Below are 4758 nucleotides of genomic sequence, written 5' to 3' on the forward strand. Positions count from 1 at the left end.
AAGACGTGCCGCAGCGTTTTGCACTCTCTGGAGTTGAGCAATGTTGGAGGCACTAACCCCCAAATAAAGTGCGTTACAGTAATCCAGCCGGGTAGGGATAAAGGCATGGATTACTGTCTCTAAAAGATCTCTGGAGAGAATGGGCCTTATTTTTGCCAGATCTCTGGAGAGAATGGGCCTTATTTTTGCCAACTGCCTTAACTGAAAGAAACTTTTCTTCACAGTTGCCTTTATCTGGCTGTCAAATTTAAGATCAGCATCCACTTTGACACCAAGGTTTGTGATAACTGACTTCCTATACCGGGCTAGGTAACCTAGCTCAATGAAGGGAACCTCAGATGTGCTGCTAAAAACCATGACCTCGGTATTACTCTCATTGAATTTCAAGAAGTTAAGGGCCATCCAGGTCTTTAGGTTTTCAAGGCAATTTAACAGCACGCTAATAGAGTTCCCGTCTTTTTTGCTTAAGGGAATATAAATGTGGCTGTCATAAGCATAACAATGGAAATGGCCACCATGCTTCCTCATTATGGAGCCAAGCGGGAGTAGATAAAGGGCAAAGAGAAGTGGGCCCAAAACTGAGCCCTGTGGTACCCCACACAATAGGGTAGCAGAGGATGACTTATAATCGCTAAGAGAGACACAGAAAGTTTGGTTTTCTAAATATGATTTAAACCAATTCATTGGTGTATCCCTGATGCAAACCCACTGTGCCAGACGAGAAAGTAACATTTTGTGGTCTACTGTATCAAAAGCAGCAGTTAAGTCCAGAATTCTTGTTGTGTCTCTGCTCTGTCTTCTGTAACCCCCAGTCGGTCGAGGCAGATGACCGTTCAAACTGAGCCCGGTTCTGCCGGAGGTTTTCCTTCCTGTTAAAGGGGAGTTTTTCTTTCCGCTGTTGCTTCATGCATGCTCAGTATGAGGGATTGCTGCAAAGCCATAGACAATGCAGACGACTCTCCCTGTGGCTCTACGGTTCCCCAGGAGTGAATGCTGCTTGTTGGGACTTTGATGCAATCAACTGGTTTCCTTATATAGGACATTTTTGACCAATCTGTATAATCTGACCCAATCTGTATAATATGATTGAATTTGACTTTGTAAAGTGCCTTGAGATGACATGTTTCATGAATTGGCGCTATATAAATAAAATTGAATTGAATTGAATAGAAGTACAACAATCACACATTCTCCAGAATCGGCAGCTAAGAAAATATCATTAAAAACCTTTGAAAGAGCCGATTCAGTGCTGTGTAACATTTTAAAACCAGACTGGAAAACCTCTAAAATATCATGCTCTTCCAAAAAGGCCATCAGTTGATCATAAACCACTTTCTAAATATTTTTTAGATAAAGGGAAGCTTAGAAATCAGCCTATAGTTTGAAAGAATTGTGGGATCAAGCAGGTATTTTAAGGAAGGGTTGAACCACAACGCGTTTTAAATTTACAGGAACTACACCTGAAGACAGACTGCTGTTAACAATAGCAAGAACAGAGAGGCCCAGAGTTGGAAAGATCTCCTTGAAAAATCGAAGAGGAACAGCATCATATGGAGAGCCAGCAGGCTTTAAACCCCTTACAACCTTATTTAAAAAAGCCAGAGTCACAGGCTCAAACTGATTAAAAATAGCAGAGCAAGTAACAGGGGTTTGATAGGTCAGAACCAGAATGTGAAATAGAAGCTCTAGTTGTTGTGATCTTTTCAATGAAAAAATTAAGAAAATGTTGACAAACAGCAGGAGATGCATCAATCAAATTTTTCTGGGAAGCATTTAAAACGTGATCAATAGTCCTAAACAAGACATGAGGGTTGTGACGGTTTGCCAGGATGATATCTGAGAAATGCTTTCTATTAGCATTTCTCACAGCTATTTGATACTTTTGCCAGTGGTCCTTTAATATCAGAAATGAAACCTTCCATATGCGCTCAGCTAGACACATCTAGAGACTTAAAATTACTCTTTTTTTTTTCTTGGTGAAGTTTAGCCCGACTCGATGAAGCGCATCTACAAATTTTAAAATGTTCCCATGTTGTCAACTGGATTTTGGTCCGGACTTTGACTGGGCCAATCTCACGCAGGACTATCCATTGATCCAAACCATTCCATTGTAGCTCAGGCTGTATGTGTCGTCCGTTTGTAAGGTGAACCTTTGTCCCACTCTCAAGTCTTCGGCAGCTTCAAAGAGGTTTTCTTCTAGGACTGGCCTCTCCCAATCACCTCTGACCTGCTTTCCATTCACTGTTAAAGAAAGGCATCCATTCCCACAACATCACCACACTGTTTCACTTTGAACATGGTGTGATCAGGGATCAGGCCATGTTTGAGGACTGGTAATTGTTCTGCCAAGAGAGTTTGCAGCGTCTCCAGTATGTGAAGAAGTTCAAGGGGTGGAAATACTTTTGCAAGCCACTGTAAATTTTCTAAGCCTCCAAAAGCGGCCCTTTAGCTTATTCCTGCCCACTTGGGAATCCTTCCAGCCCAGATCAAGTGAAACATGAGGCGCTGACGTTGCAGGCATGTACCAGGCACTTCTTACATGTACAGACAAATACAACGCTTCTCAACAAAAAGGTGGCCTTTATGTCTTCAGGGCTAGAACAGGCAAACACAAGAGCTATAGGGATGGTATTTCCTGTAAACACCTTAGTGTCACCGTGCAGGTGTCTTTCTGAATCAGACAGGATTGTCTTTGTGTTTACGGGCAGTGTGGATTCTTGTCTTTTCACTTTTCAAACAGTTTTTTTTTATCTGTGTTGCATTTAAGGACTTTATTGCATACAATGCAACATTTGATCTCTTCAGGTTTTACATGTAGAAACATGTGGTTAACCAGTCCCACATATTTTGCCTCCCAACCCTTTTCCTGCTATCAGCTGATAAATTAGAGAGACCCAAGTTCAAGTGATGTAATTCACGCAATAACCTCTAAATATGAAACCATTTAGCTCACTTTCTTCTCAACCAGAATCTGAGCACCATAAACCAGACAGCAATACTCTGACACACTTACTTGTGTCTGCTTTGGCATAATGGTGAGTATAGTTAGTAGAGTATACAAATTATCGTCCTTCTGTATTTTCATGCTGTGATTTCAATTTAAAGCATCCTCCGTCATGATTTTGGGGCACATGATCCATGAAAAAAACATACAAATGAATGAGAGGGGTATGGACTACTACAAAAAGATATGGGGCCATGGAAAATATTTAAAGGGGACATATGATGCTTTTCAGTTCTTCCAATTCACATTTAACTCTTTCTGTTGTATAAAGTGGAACTGCGATGTTTTGGTCTGAATTCCTCATTAGTTTACCCCCACGCTTCCTTATTTTCCCTCTGTTCTGAGGCACATCTGAGAGCAACTCGTTTTGGTGCTGTCTCTTTAAATCTAAACGAGGCACTTCACACCCCTGTTCCACTCCACTCCGTTTGGCCATGATATAGTGTTGTTTACCTGAATTAACAACTATTCTTTATTAGGCTATTGAAACTGAATTAAAACTACTACTACTTTTAAAAAGATTAAGGAAGTACATAAGAATAAAAAGGAGGCCTGCACAGTGGAGCAGCGGGTAGCACTGTTGCCTTGCAGCAAGAAGGTTCTGGGTTCAAATCCAACCATGGGTCTTTCTGCATGTTCTCCCTGTGCATGCGTGGGTTCTCTCTGGGTACTCTAGCTTCCTCCCACAGTCCAAAAACATGACTGTTAGGTTTATCATTTACTTCAAAATCTATATATGCACATCGATCAAAACATCGATCAAAAGCCAATCTGGCTGCCAATCTCTATCAATTAATCTCTATATATTTTTACAAGTATATATAAGCTCCATCTGTATCTTTCTATCTGAATACCTAAAACATATACACAGGGAATATAGACATTCACTACTTTCTGCCACATACAATGTGGCGGTGACATCAACGTGCAAACCTGCGCCCAATAAGGCGTCTACGTATATATGTCTGTGATTTTCTCCATCAACTTTGATCTCTTGCCCTGCCTCTAAAGATCCCCACAGCAGGATGTTGCCTCATCACTTTTTGTAAATAATGTGTGTTCAGGGTGAGGTGCAATGTTAGCTTTCTGCCACACTTAAAAGTTACATTTTTGTTTCCTTTGACAAGAGCATCTTCTTCCACATGTAGGTTTTTTCCATTATAAGGCATGTGGCAATCTAATAGGAATAATTCAACAATTCCTTTCTTCTTGCAACTCCTCCATAAAGGCTTGGTTTGAGCACAAGTAATATTTTTTCTGTCTGCCTATACTCCCACCGGAGCATTGGATTCTGCTGAGCAGAGCAGATTTCAGACACTAGTTTTCAGATTTTGTTGTCTGGATTTTTTGTTAAAACATTTTAAAACCATGTCTCCTTTTCTTTTGACTTCACACATATGCGGTACATTGTGTTGGTCTTTCATATAATTTCAGAAATGAATACATTGAAGTTTCTGGTTGCTAAATTATAAAAACGAAAGTATTCTAAATGTTCTAAATGAGTTAATTCTCCTAAATATCTGAATAAATTGTTCAGCGAAGTTTAATATTGATCATCCTTGGAACATGTTTTAAATTCTAAATAAGTAAATTTTTCAAGATTTCAAGTTTTCTTCATCATTTGCTGGCTGATTATATAATAAAAATGGTGTCATATGTTGTGTCAAGAAGAAATTCTTTAATTCAGAATTTCTTTGCAATAGCTAATCCTAATGTCTTACATAAATGCATTGTGTAGATATGACGACAGTACA

The sequence above is a fragment of the Fundulus heteroclitus genome, chromosome 12 (assembly GCF_011125445.2).
Source record: "Fundulus heteroclitus isolate FHET01 chromosome 12, MU-UCD_Fhet_4.1, whole genome shotgun sequence".
Taxonomy (NCBI): Eukaryota; Metazoa; Chordata; class Actinopteri; order Cyprinodontiformes; family Fundulidae; genus Fundulus; species Fundulus heteroclitus.